General features: G+C 40.7%; 1 protein-coding gene across 1 annotated transcript in view; it reads right to left on the bottom strand.

The window, feature by feature from the left end:
* IL15 (interleukin 15) overlaps positions 1 to 12,636 on the bottom strand; it is a 74,594-nt gene extending 61,958 nt beyond the window's left edge. The window contains exon 1 of the mRNA XM_040967108.1: positions 12,446 to 12,636. The gene's annotated coding sequence lies outside the window, so the exon portion shown is untranslated. The remainder of the gene's footprint in view (positions 1 to 12,445) is intronic.
* Positions 12,637 to 15,096: the final 2,460 nt, after the last annotated feature.

Here is a 15,096-nt window from a genome sequence, read left to right as displayed (position 1 = left end):
GCTGTTTGAACAGTTAACCAATAGATGAATGGTATCTCTTTCTCTCTCTTGTCTCTCTCCTCTCACTCTTGCTCTCTTGCTCTCCTTTCCTCCTGCTCTTCCTTTTGTGTCTCTCTCTGTCATAATAACAGCAAAAAAGTGAATAAACCAATAAACAAATACAACATACATAAGTCTACATTCCCTTTCCTGCAATATTTAAATACAAAAGTTTCTATAAGCTGAAAGTTTCTCAAATCATCAGCTAATAGAACATGAACTGAGTTTGCATATGTCTATTAATAAGATTTCTTTTTATTTCATTTTAGGGGAGGTGACTGAATAAGGTTTATTCCTAGACCTAGATGGCATAAGGACATTACGTTACTTCTTAAAATATGAAAACAAGCCTAACAACAAAGCATATTCCACCCCAAGAGTTTTGGATAAGGTACAACAAACTTGGTTCTCTGTCAGGTGATAAGTGTTTGTCAGACAATGAAGAGGAGGTAAAGCAGGGAGCATCCATGGCAGTGAAGTGAGAAAAATACAAGACACGGAGAGCTTCATTTGAGTGAGCCCCAAATGAGATAAGGAAGTGTACAACATCTGAGTGACAAGCATTCTAGGTAGAGGACCCTTAGACAAGACCGTAGCATTGTGGCTGATAAGTAGAAATTCTGTCCATGTGACTGAGTCAGTGAGTCAAGGGGAAAATATAGCAGATGAGAAATTAGGGTTACATATCCCCTGACGACGTATGGAACACTGTGAGAAGGCAATAGTAGGGTTTGTAATACAGAAGTGACATGGCCTGATTAATATTAAAAAGTATCACCATGGTAGGCAAGCAATCTCCAAAGATAGCAGTTGTCATTCAGCCAATCAACACTCTCACCCCCATGAACAGCCATGACAATACTCATTAGGTAGTAGACCCTGGGAGGGTCGTCTGACTGGCTTCCCTCATTAAAATGAGACAGACAGCTTGGTAATTGTTCATGCAGACCTTTCAGGGTTTACAGCTCCCCCTTCTTGTCTTGTAGAAGCTGGAGACTATCCAAGATAGGAGTCTGACAACCTTGAGACTTCGATGTTGTAAGAAAGTCAAATCTAGCAAGTTGGAAGGTCCAAGAAAAGTCAAGGAATCCAGCAAGTGTCAGTACTGAGGCCTCATTTACAGGACACAGTGTCTCAAGCCATCTCAGGTATTACTTAGCCAATTAAATTATATTCTTTGAAGCCACAGATATTACAGAGTAGAGAAAAGTTATCACTACCATGTCTTATCCAAAATTTTAGCATTGAGAAAATAAAATAATTCTTATTTTACACTACAAAGTTTTGGAGATGCTTATTCTCTGACAATTACTGACTGCGAAAGTGAAATGGGACTCAGTGTTCACCAAAAGAGTTGAGAACACTGTTCGTAATTCTAGAAAGGTAGTGACAGAATTGTGAGAATTTGCAGAGAGGGTAACAAAGGTTAAACAGTGGCAAGATGTCTGACATCACTACCATTTGCCATAACACAAAGCAAAGCAGACGTACTTTGGAAAGTGAGTATTCGCTTCATTTAGCAGTCTATATTTCAGTACTGCAAGAGAAAGACACCTGAAATGTACAAGTGGAATTTAGAGGAAACAGTTCCACCTAACACTTGCTAGGTAAGAAAATGATATCTGCACTCATCTTTGCTTTTCAAAACAACACAAGATTCTCAAAGAAATAAATGTTTTTAGGGAAAAGATCAAATCCAGGTTCTACTAAAACTCTGTGCTAGTTTAGAAGATGATATTAAGCATGTAACTAGAATACCACTCATTAACAACTCTGAAGAGCTTCAAGTGGTACCTCATGGGCTTAGGCAGCTTGTCAAAAGAGCTTCTAATCTTGACAGCTTTTCCTACAGCAGCAACCTGACTCATAGACAAAGCAAGGAAAAGCCACCTCAAGAGTTTAGGGGGAAATCCTATGTCTAATGAAGCTAACACCAGTAAAGCTCAGAGAATGTGTCCAACAGTTTAAAGAGAACTGAAATTTAAAGATAAGAAAGAAGAAAATACCAACAGCAAAAACAAAAGGGAATACCAGAAGCTCTCTATGTCCCTAATTCTATCAGCAGGAAGCAGGCAACTCAACTTCTTGTGGAAGAAGAGAAGAATTGGAGCAGAAACCAAAAGAGCAAAGAATGAACTTCACAGCTGCTGAAAACCATTCCCAGGGAGTAAATTGTAACCTCACTTGGGAACACTTTCTGCTACATGGAAGGAAAGTAGGGCACTGTACCTGGCTGGATCCGAAACTGCCATGCAGTCGTGCTTGTACTCTTCCATTTCCTTTGTTTAAAAAAATTATTGCATACATTTATTTGAGATACAAATAGAGAGACCAACAAGAGTTGGTTTACTACCTGTTGCCTGCAACAGCTGAGGGTGAGCCAGGTTGAAGCCTGGGGCTAGAATCTCAGTTCAGGTCTCCCAGGTTAGTGACAATGACTCACTGTTTAGGTCTTTACCTGCTGCCCTAGCACATCAGCAGAAATCTGGAATTGAGCACAGAGATAGGATTCAAACCCAGACACTACAGAATGGTATGTAGGTATCCACATGGCCAAATGCCTGCCCCCAATTTCATGTTCATAAATCGCATTCATTGAAGTGAAATCGCCTTGTATTTTTCTTGGTATGCTGGTGCAAAAGGAAAAGAGTAGCCAAACTGTGTTTCTGTCTCACAGATCTCTGCCCTGAAGATGTCATACCATAGACAACTTATTCACGTTACAGATATAATTTAGTACCTTTAAGTGTGAACTTGATGCTGTGTGACCCATCTTGGAAGTCACTAAGAAGTCCCACTCTTGAACTATCCCCACCCTTTGCCACACAGACTCCTAGCATGTGTAGCACAAGTTCATCATGTGAAGAGGCTAAATAGGAAAATGCCCGACATATCACTAGCTTTCCATCTGTCTTAGGCAAGACTTCAAATATGGGAATGTAGAAGATATCCTGGATGCTTTATATCTAACAGCTCAAGATGATTCAACATACTTTCTGTAGCCTATATAGAAACTTAAAACAAATAATAAGTCACTCTATTTTAAGCCACTTAGACTTGCAGTATTTTTCTTTATTGTCGTGTGGTTGAACTTTCAACTGACAGATCACTAAAGCACTGTGGTTGTTGTGCTGAGTAGAAGCTGCAGCAGAGTACAAGAAAGCAGAGCAGCAGGAACAGCTCTTAGAAGCATGCCCAGTGATTTGGTAGAGATTGGACTCAGGTAATAGCAATGGTGGTGTGAGTAAATGTTAGAGGCGGGGCATGTTTTCAAGGCATACCTAAAGAATTTCATACCAGGTGTAATGTGGGGTATGAACCAAGGAAGACTGAAAGATTACTGCAAGTTTCATTAACTGAATTTTTATTCACATGAACATGACAGCAGTTAAAATGTGGAGGACTATGGGAGAAGCTATGTGAGCACAGAAACTTACATCCAATAGACTTTGAATATGAGTCGGAGTTGAAGGGAGAAGACATGACCTCAGACATAATTTATGAATCATCAGTAGATGAAGGTATTAAAAGCCACGAGATCGGATGAAATCTCCAAGGGAGTGCAGACAGAGAAAAACTTAAGAACCGATCCTTTGAGCTAGTTTATTTTCACAGGTTAGGAAAATAATAAATCAGCAAAAAAGATGAGGAAACTAAGCAGAGGCAGGGATAGTCTAGAAGCCAAGTAAAGAACTCCTATGTCCTGTTAATGGAATACATAGAAAGAGAACCAAGGTTTATCTCATGCACTGAGCAATATAGAGGCTCTGAATACCTTTGACAAATGTATTTTCAATGGAGTAGTGGAAATGGAAGTAGAGAAACCAAAGATACGGTAGCAAAGGCAGAAGAAAAAAACAGAAGAGAAATACAATGAGAGTTTTGCTTTGTTTTTAATGGAAAAAAATATATAGCACAGCTGTGAGCTAATGGAAAAGACCCACTAGAGACAGAAAAAAACAATGACAATAGCGCAGCAAATGGCAATGAGACTATATGCTTCAATTCACTGTGGTGGACTTTGGGTTGGTCTCCTTATCTCTAATTTCTCTTTTTCGCTGTGAATTCTAACTGAAACTAACTTTCCTAAAATGCTGTCTTGATTACATTGTTACAGATACTTGTATTTTTCATCCTTATGTCTCCCACTTTCTTACATGGCTCTTCTATGACTCCAAACCTTCTGATGGGCACCGTGGCTCTCAGTGGAGTCAGTACAAATCAGCTTTGAGATTAGCTGTCTGTGAGGTACGTGGTAGACACTGTCCTGACTTTGTTGACAATGTAAGTGTAGAGACAGATACGTAATAAAATGAACTTGGAGTTGTAAAAGTGATTACGGGAAATGCAGGTAGTCACCAGATGAATTTACATAAAGGAAAGCGTAGTTCTCCCTGGACAGTCAATAGGCACCGTGAGATCTGTAGTTAGTGGACATGGTGAACAAGACCCATAACGGCTGACAAAGAGTAGCAAATGTGTGCAGGACACCAGAACCGTTTTACTCATGTCATTCTCAGGCCTCTGTGTTACTTGGGGCAGCATTGCAGCTCAGCTGTGTGTGTTTTCAGGGTCTTAATGAGATATTTCAATGATATGCCCAAAGCCAGCACGTTTCTGGCAAGATTTCCGAGCCTGCTTTCCCTTTCATGATCATCCTTCTCCTACATCTCTCCCTTATCCATCTGTTCTGTGCACTGTGTCACCATGGTGCCAAGGATAGGGGCAATTTGGAAGGTGATATAAGAGAAATATTTTGAATAAAACATTGATATCAACCCTATCTACTTCCATATGCCTATTCCACAAAGCTTTAATTGTATGTCTATAAATATTTATCAAGGTTTTGAGATCTTTTAGTTGCACACTAACAATACTTAAAATATTATTGAAAAAGAATGATTGTAGGCTGGCACAGTAACTCAACAGGCTAACACTCTACCCTGTGGTGTCAACATCAGCACGCTCTGCTTCCCATCCAGTTCCCTGCTTGTGCCCTGGGAAAGCAGTAGGGGATGGCTCAAGTCTTTGTGAGCCTGCATACAAATGGGAGACCCAGAAGAGGCTCCTGGCTTCAGATTGGTTCATCTCTGGTCATTGCGGCCATTTGGAAAGTTAACCATCGGATGGAGGACCTCTCTTGGTCTCTCCTTCTCTCTGTAAATCTACCTTTCCAATGAGCCAAAAGGTTAGATGCCACATGTTTTCCTTAATTTAAGATGAAATGATGTCAATCTGAAAAACAATACTTGTAAACTGTAACATTATTCCAACCCCAAAATAGCCTGTATCACATACAATAAGATATTGTGATGTAACCAATGAACCAACAATCAATGGGAGTCAGACAGCTTATGATCTACGTCAAAGAGCTGTAAAACCTAATACACTTTCAAGACCCTATGTTATTCTGTAATGGGGCAGGAGAGCAGAGAAATCGTCCACCTCCTTAGAATGTGTGAGGAAGATGTGAAGTATAACCTATCAAAAATATAACAGGTAACTTATAGATAACAGACTTGACCTAGCATTAGACATTAGCAAAACTATAAAGTCATACAGAGGGAATCAGAGTGATCCTGACAACCTCTTAACAAGAGGTCATATGCACAGAGCAGAGGGGACCCCACAGTGGAGCAGGAGGGCAGGAGGAGGCTTGTATCCCAACCTTGCAGACTCCCAGATCCTCACCAAGGACTATCAGTATGGGCACCAAGGGCTATATCCCAACTGCCAAGGAGATAACGGGAACTGGAGTGCCTTCAGAGGCCGAGAACTCTGAGGTCACCAACTCCTGTCTGGATATATCACATGGGATGGAAGAAGCCCAAATCCTACCTCACAGGATTCAAGGTCATTGGAACAACAGCCAGGAGCCCTGAGCAGTCCGCAGAAACAGAACAACAGCAAACTTCCTTTGGAACTAGAGAGAGGAGCTTTCTCTGGTCCTTACTGAGTTCCGACTTTGGATTCCCACCTCTCTTGCAATGACCATCAGGGTCGCTCCAGAGTTCCCCCCCCAAAAAAAAACAAACAAACAAAAAATTAGAATAGCAGACAGAGAACAACAAAGAAAGCTTAGAACCAGGCAGGAGATGGTCAGTGTGGATCCACATAGATCTTACTAGGTAGGACACAAAAATAAGTTACTCCTCACTGGGGTAGTATTAAGGATTTCTCTGCACACCCCTCCTAAAACTGTTCACCACCTCAACTATTGACATATGCTTTGTTAGAGTTATAAGCCAGTTTAGATTATCCTAAAATCTGCCAAGTTCAGCAAAACTATGCTTCAACACTATAAACTGCTAAATACTAAAATGAAAATTGAGATGAGACAGCTGAAAAGTACCCTATAGCCATTATAAGGTGTATAGCAGCCGGTTCTGTATATAAACTGAAATTGAAATGTCAATGAAGTAGTCACAGGATGTGGTTAAGAACTTGCATTGTTTGGGCCCAGCGCGGTGGCACAGTGGTTAAGGTCATCACCTTGCACGCCCGGGATCCCATATGGGCACCGGTTCTAATCCCGGAGGCCCCTCTTCCCATCTAGCTCCCTGCCTGTGGCCCAGGAAAGCAGTCGAGGACGGCCCAAAGCTTTGGGACCCTGCACCCGTGTGGGAGACCCAGAAGAGGCTCCTGGCTTCGGATCGGCATAGCATCGACCGTTGCACTCACTTGGGGAGTGAATCATTGGACGGAAGATCTTCCTCTCTGTCTCTCCTCTCTGTATATCTGCCTTTCCAATAAAAATAAAAAAATAAATCTTTAAAAAAACAAGAACTTGCATTTTTTAGCATATTGGTTACTCAACATCATGTAAATTAATGTTATAAATTGTTGTTAATGTTGTATTGGGGCTTTTAATTGATCGGGATGATATTCTGCCAGCTCTACATTCAGACCAGAGATGGTCTCCCCAAGAAACCGTTGAATTTATCTGGACAATAAGATGCTGGACTGCATGCTTGATATAGGTATGCAAAGAAAGAATCTTGACTTAATTTGAACTGTAATACTGCAACAAGTCTATGGCCATACCACCCTGAACGTGCCCGATCGCCTCTGTACTACTGCAACAAGGTGGAAGAATCCACCATGGGGGAGGGCACAGGGAGGGGTTGAGGGAATCCCAGAGCGTATGAAACTGTGTCACATAATGCAACATAATTAATAATAATAATGATAATAATAAAATATTTATGAGGTATAATGACCTGACAAAATTGGAATTTTAGAAAAGTGTATGTGGCAGTGATATGCGGAATGTGTGAGGAAGTGACACGAACAGGAACCAACAAATATACTTCTGAAAGACCAAATTATTATTTTAGGCTTTGTAGGACATTTGGTCTCTATTGGAACCATTCACCTTTTTTGTTGTCCAAAAGCAGCATTAGTTAATATGTAAACAAATGAATGTGTCTGTGTGCCAATAAAACTTCATTCTTAGAAGCAGATAGCAGGATGGATTTAGCCTGTGGGTCATAGTTTACTGGTCCCTAAACTAGAGAGAGAGCAACTGGGTAAATGGCAATTCCAATATTTCAGGTCCTTAGTCTTCTGAGCTTGCTTTGTAGTACAGCGAGTTAGAAGAAAAAAAAAACAACCAAATGCATAAAATATTCAATAGTCACGATTGTCTAGATGATTTGGGCAGAAGTCACTCTTTAGCAGACTGGTGGAAACAACCAACTGTAGTCCAGGTGTTTTGGCCAGTGTTGTCTGTTCTTTGTTTCTGTCCATATATATAGCTCAGCTTTCAGAAAGTATTTACCTATACTCATACCAAAGGGATATGGACATGAAAAAAACAAAACAAAAGCAAAAAAAAAAATCTACCTTTCCAATAAAAGAATAATTTGAACAGTAAAATCTTTAAATAAGATTAAATTTTCCATTTATATATTAATTTTGCTGGCTGGAGGAAAGAAGTTAAGATGTGGCAAAACATGGGAATAACATCAAAATCTCTAACTGAAGAATGTTTCATTAAAGAAGGATTATTTGAAACTTCAGATCCAGCAAAGTCCTAAGGGTTAACTTGTTTCTTTGAATTTCAATGAAAAGACACTTGAAAAAATTTAGCAGCAATTAGAGGAACTCTGTGTTTACAAGGGATCCAGGCCCTTTTCTGTGCCCCTTTTGCGTCTCACAAGGAAAGGTGGAATCCAAGCCCCCAACCCTTTCTACCCCACTACTATATTTTTTTTCCTGTAGGTCTAATTTCACTTTCAATTCCTTTAACTTTGCAAATAATTCTTGTCACTCTCTTTGTCTTTCTGCACTGCTCCTCCTTGGAGGAACCATTACTATTCGTGCTACACTCAGACTTTGCTATCCATTCATAAGTCCCTAGTTTCAGTCCCATTGAACTGCCCTGGAACGAAGCACCATTTCCAAATATCCTGGTAGTAGATATGAATTATGTAGAGTTCATATTGCTAGAGTCAAGAGAGCTCAAAGAGCCTATTTATTTCTAATCTCTGACTTCAGCAATGTATGACTATTAAAAACATGACATTCGCAAACATAAAGCAGAGTAACAGATAGTACTGCATCACCCCAAATGATAACAGCATCTATTTCAAGGCACAAAAATGGCCATTTCATTTGTGTTTATGTGACCTTTCCAGAAGATAAAGCAGGATATTCACAAAACAACATTAACTTTAGAATCAAGATAAAAGGAGTGGGTGGCAGTAACAACACCCATGAAGACTTCCATGTGGCATACAGGAGTAGGCCAGTTCAATCAGCTGCTCTGGTTGCTGACTAAAGCTCCTTGGAAATGCTAAGGCAGGCCCTGGAATGCAGCACTGATGACTCTCTTGGGAGACGTGGGATCCATTCCAGTTCCCAGGTGTTTGGGCAATGAATGAGCAAAGGAGCTCAAGGTCTTTCCCTCTGATTCTTAAATAAATAATTAATTAATAAATGCCTTACTAGTTGTGTCTTAATTCGAAAGAAATTGCCCATCAGTATTGTTTATTACGTTTTTTAAGTGAGAATAAAACCACAGTAGTTGTTAGAATTCAGGGAGGACATGTAGATTAATTGTCAACATAGCAGGAGTCTCGTTTTTATCAGTTTCAAATTCTCCGTAAGTTCCATTTGGGATAATGTGAATGCCAGTAATTTGCTCCTTAGTCTCTCTACCAAGATTTCTTGATGACTCTTGTTTTCCTATTCAATACAAACTGGAAACGATAAAAATGAACAGCTCTATATATTCACAGTCATTGACAAATGGTTCAATATATATAATATCTTTAAATGTGTATGCTTTATATATATATATGTTTTATATAGTCTTAAAATACAATCTTTAAATACTTTATGTATACACAAACACCATATATGAATATTTGCAATATGTCCATATACTTGACAACAGTTAATTAGTGAGACTAGCAATCAAATAGTTATTACTTAATATATTCCAATACTTACTAAAAACCACAACCTTTTTCTCAAATTCAGTATGAAATTTTCCCATGCAATTCATTTAAATAACATGACAGTAAGTTATTTTAGCAATGTCCAACTTTAACAAGCTCATGAAATAAGAGCTACCATTGGTAGACAAATGTAAGAGCTAAGCTTTAAGTGAAAGAAGCAGTTGGTTCCTTGCCAAAACTGTAAACTGTAAATCTTACCGCTGTAAATTCTAAAGGGGATTTCCAAGAGAGGGAACTACATTGTTTCCATTTGTGAAAAAAATGTGAAGGTCTGGTCTAATCTCTTCTTGGATATTAGATAGATAGATAGATGAGCAGCTAATGGCAGATAAATTGAGCACTGCACATTTGGCTACTATTGATTGAGCTCTTTCACCAAAAAACTGTTCATGTTACACAATTTCACTCAAGGAGCATGAAAGAAATTTCTTTGAGGGATTATTCACATATATGTATTCACATGGATGTAACTTATTTGCAATCCTCACACAATCAATATTATCCGTTATCATACAAGAATCACCTAACACTGATATTCTGCCATAATGCAAACTTAAAATGATATAGTAAATGATTGTCATGGACAGATCGTGGGAAATATTGCTATTGAAACAATCCCCATAAATATCAACACTCTTGAGTCTATCTGAGTTGGAATCTCAGTTCCGTTATTTTCTAAATACATGACCTAGGCAAAATTAGCCACTAAAGACTTCAATTTCATCAATTGCAAAGTACAAAGAATCCTGTACTCCCATGTTCACACCAGCTCAGTTCACAACATTAACAATCAATCTAGATGTCTGTCCAACTCCTGATAATTGGCTAAATAAAATGTAATGTATACAAGCAACATCATTCAGCCATTAAAAAAATGAAATCCTGATTTTTGCAGCAAAAATAGATGCAGATAAAAAGACATCATTAAGCTAAGCGAAATAAACCAGACCAGGAAAGATAAACACATTCTGATTTGTGAAAGCTTATATAGAATATAGAAATTGTAGGGGGCGGTGGGCCAGAGCTGTGATTTATTGAGTAAAGGTGCCACCAGCAGAAACCCATTTAGGCAACAATTTGAGCACTTGCTGCTCCACTTCTGATCCTGCTTCTTGTTAATGTGCTTGAGAATGCAGAGGAAGATAACCCAGGTGTTTAAGCTTCAGAAAAAGAATTAATACAATGAATAGATCTTAACAGTAAAGTATAAGATAAACAAACACACAAGAATTCCAAAAGTTGTATGAAGAATTCCAAAAGTTCTAAAATTGTCTTGAGCCGGAAACCCATTTAAAAACCTAATTAGAGTTACATATTCTTCTTCAGAGAACTGCACACACACACACACACACAGAGCATTGTATTAGCCCTGCTTACAACCATCCTTTAGTCATCAGGGGAATCAAGTATAAGATGGGAGAACCCCCTAGAGTAGAAATCTTCAATTTGCAAATTTTACTCCAGAAATATTAAGCCATTTTCTCCCTATCCTCTACTTAGGTGATGAAAACACATATATTTGAAAAAACACTCCTTTGCAATGTACTGCTGATATTGACTATGCTAATTTCATAGAACAAAAATCACATTAAATCTAACAGCAATCTGCAGGAAACTTTGACTTGAACTACCACTCCAGGTTCTGGAATTTTAACTCCAGTGAGGAGACAGCAATAAAACTCAGCATGGGGAAACATGCTTGTAGAAGGTTCTGGACGAGCGGCCGGCCTTACTTCTCTCTGTCATTGCTGCATAGCAGCAGACAATGCAAGAGAGACTTCAGTTTGAAACTCTGGGAGGAAATACAAGGCTATTTTTTAAAGTTCATGAAAAAATTAAGCTCAAAGGTAAGCTTATCTGTGATGCAAAAAGAAAACTCATTTTGAAATCCACATATAATTGTTAAGATACACCACTTCAGAAACTTTCTGGAATATGACGTTAAGAAACCATCACAAAAAACCTTGAGAGTGTTCAGATACTGACTTAAGCCTCAATTTGTTGGTTTGTTTCTTTGTGTTTGTTTTTCCTCTGTAAAGGCAAAAAGGCCATTGCAGGGTCCTAAATACTCCCTTTATATTTGTCTACATTTTTCTTGCATACTCTTTTGGTCCTCTGTCTACCGTGTCCACCACAGTGCTGTTAAAACAAAAGACAGGCTTTTACATGTTCTTATAGTTGAGCATCCTGATGCTTTCTGGATTGGTCCCCTTTGTGGCCATTGCTTAGTTAGATAAACAAGACATCCCCAACCAGTACCCAACAATTCAATACAACTCAATGCAGCCTCTTTCGCCACACTGACAAAGCAGGATGGCGAGCGTGTGCAAGTAAGGGGCAGGACTAATATCACAGCATTAAAAAACATCTTTAAAATATTTAATGGAAAACAGCTGGGGATAGCGACTTCGCTTCCTGTTTCAGTTTTTGACTCATCCTATGTAAGAATCTGTTAGAAGCATCACTTTAAGATTTATGGTGCCTTACACACACTTTGAAGTCAAAATAATTTTAAATGCATACCCTTACATAAATAAAATTTAAATTTCTTGCTGAATTGTGTGCCACTATACCGTGGAGACCTAATAGCACTAAAGAGAAAAAAAAGCCCTATTTTCATTTAAATTCATCTTGGATATGGATTTTGACTTTTGTATCAATACAGTTCACTGCCATATCTCTCAAGTTCTTCTCTTCCAGATGTCACTGATCTAAGAAATTAATGGGCTCCTGAGGATTTGGAACTAACACGACTCAAGCCTGACTGCCAAGTACGGGTTACGGCCGCAAATTTCAGTCTCTTGAAAATTCCTCTAGATCAAAGTCAGAAGTAATTTCATTTTGCATACAAAGCAGCCAGACGCAAGCACGCAAGCACGCCCAAGTTCGCCCAGTTGAGGAGTTGGGGAGGGGACCCAGTGAAAAGCCGAGAGCTGCAGTACCTTTCTTGACCTTTCCGAGCTTGGTGAGGTTCAGAGTACTCAGAGCTCAAAGCTGCCAGACCGCGTCTTCTCAGAAGTTGGGAGCTTGGCGGGCGCTACCAGACGCACGCCCCAAACTGTGGGCCGGGTGGCCTCGCAAGCAGGAGCGCAACGCGCAGGGGCGCCCGCAGCCCAGATCACGGATCACACGGTGCACTGGCAACCGTGCTCCAGGGCCAAAGGGAGAAGTACTCTGCGCTCCTCCGGAGGTGAGAGGATGGCCAGGAGAAAGAACCCGGGAGGCAAATGAAGAATCAGAAGGGAAAAGCCCTCTGCACGTAGAGAAAGGGAAAACTGTAGCCGCGGTCAGGAGGCGGGGCTGCGGGCGGGTGGCCAAGCTAGGGAGACGCGTGAGTAGCGCAGCAGCTGGGAGGGGCCGCGGGCGTAGGCTGTCAGGGAAAATTCCATCACCCTACCGCCACCCTTCCCAACGCTTGGCAGCTGAGTCCTGTACCTCCATTGAGTGTCTGCTGTACCCTAGATGGGCGACAGCTCGCGCCGTCCAGAGTGTGCAGTCACCTGCCTCCCTAGGGCTTTGAGGGGCTGCGAGAGAAAGTTCTGTGGGACTCCACTGCTGCCCTCCACCCAGGGCGTCCCAACACCCCATGGAAAAGAAAAGTGAAAGAGAAAGAAGTGGGAGGCAAGGCCAAGATAAACACCGCGGAGGGAGGGGCAAAAAGGCAGCAACCTCAGGGAGAAGCGTTCCAGGTGTGCAACTCCATGGGAGCTCAGCATGTCTCAGCCAGAGAGATCCAGGGTACAGAACTTGAAGAGAGCGGTGGAACTTCCAAGCCTTAGACTTGATCCTTTGCCTCAGCCTCCTGGACCACCTGCAGAGCACCTAGGCCAGGAGAGGGGCTCAAGCCCACCGGTCACAAACAGCAGCTACGGGCGTTGTGTGGGAGACATTCACAGCTGGAGGAACCCCAGAGGGGGACGGTGGCCTGGCCAAGTCTCCCAGAGGAAAGGGAAAAGGGTGTTGGACCCAACAACGGCTTTGCTGGCAGGCGCGTGAAGGAGGAAGTCTGAAGTCTCGCTGAAAAAAATCATTCCAAGGAGACGCCTAGGAAAGGCCGTCGCCCGATTAAGCGGCACGGTCAGTGGTCTTGTAAAGATGAGCTTCTCTCAGCTCACTTTTTTTTGTTCAACCAAATGTGTAACTTGGTATAAAAACAATGTTTTAAAATGTTTTTGTTAAAACTTTGCTTTTTGTGCTTTAAAATTCAACATTTTTAGAAAATACATTTGACCACTTTCACCTTAAATGTGGACGTTTTATTACAAACACTGTATACAGTTCCTATTGAAGGCAGGGATATTAACATTATAAAATGAGGTAGTTTACATTTGGGAGAAGGAATCATCTTCCGTGAGGATGAGGGAGGTACAGAGCTGTTAGAGTGACTAGCAAAGACCTCCCCCAGTTTTGAAAGCTGTGAGGTGAACCCCACCTGAGAATTACCAAAATCTAAAACCTTCTAGATGTGGCCCAGAGGACATGTCTCCTGCAGCTTAGTAGAACATGCAACTACAGCAATCAGATAAAAATGAAACAAAACAAAAAGCATTAGAAATTATTAAATATGAAACACACACAAATGTCTGCATAAATCATATTTATGTCTGCATTTTCATATTTACGAGAAATCTGCATGTTTCCATAAGCTTGCTTTTTCTGTATTACTTGATACCTGAAGTAACTGTAAACCTCAAAATATGTAGAAAGTATTTTAAGACTGTTCAAAAGTGATGAAAGACTATATGATTGTAATTATATGGGGAAAATACGTCGGCATGGGAATTTGGGGTGGTACAGAAATCCAGGACCCTATAGAATTGTATTATAAAATTCAAAATTTAAAAATACAATGAAATTTTTTGAGAGACTCTTCAAAAGTTAGTTACATTTGAAAATGTGTTTGTGGGCATGTGTGTGTAGGTCTTTGATTTGAGCAGACACTTTGATTTATTCATTCAATCTCAATGCCAGGGTTGGGTGGAGACTAAGCCTAGGACTCATTCCAGGTCTCCAAATGGATGGCAGAGAACCAACTGATTGAGTCATCCAGCTGCCTTCCAGCGTCTGCAGTAGCAAGTTTTAGGTATTCTCAGGTACTCCATCATGGAACTCAGCACCCACAATAGAAATACAAGATATAAAAGGATCATTCTTTTCTGCCTGGAGCAGTGGGATGTTGTTACATTTTCTTATGGGAATCGCAAGGAGTCTCAAATCCAAATCAGCATTTTTATAGCAATATGTAGGATCTGTTACTTGCAGAAGGAGAGCAGGTCTGAGTCTGCGTTGCATTTCACAGCCAGGAGTTGGTGATGATGAACCACTGCAGTGCGAATAAATGTGAAGGTAGAGATCCAGGTGGAAGAGTTGACCTTGTGGTCCACTGCAGCTAGGACTGCCATGGAACTTCTGGGACTCCTGCCAGGTGACCTTCTCAGCTATCTCCTCCAGCCTTGTGGACATGGTGTACTCTGCAGCTGGTGGAAGAAGCAGAGGTACAAGCAGTAATGCAATTCACGGGCCACACTCTGCAGCATGAGATAGAGCCATATTCTTGCTGCCAGAGGGTACACAGCACCCCAGATCCTGCTCG

The sequence above is a fragment of the Ochotona curzoniae genome, unplaced genomic scaffold, assembly GCF_017591425.1.
Source record: "Ochotona curzoniae isolate NIBS_2020 unplaced genomic scaffold, NIBS_Ocur_1.0 scaffold_4506, whole genome shotgun sequence".
Taxonomy (NCBI): Eukaryota; Metazoa; Chordata; class Mammalia; order Lagomorpha; family Ochotonidae; genus Ochotona; species Ochotona curzoniae.
The sequence above is the reverse complement of the archived record's forward strand: the minus strand, read 5'-3'. Positions and strand labels throughout refer to the sequence as shown.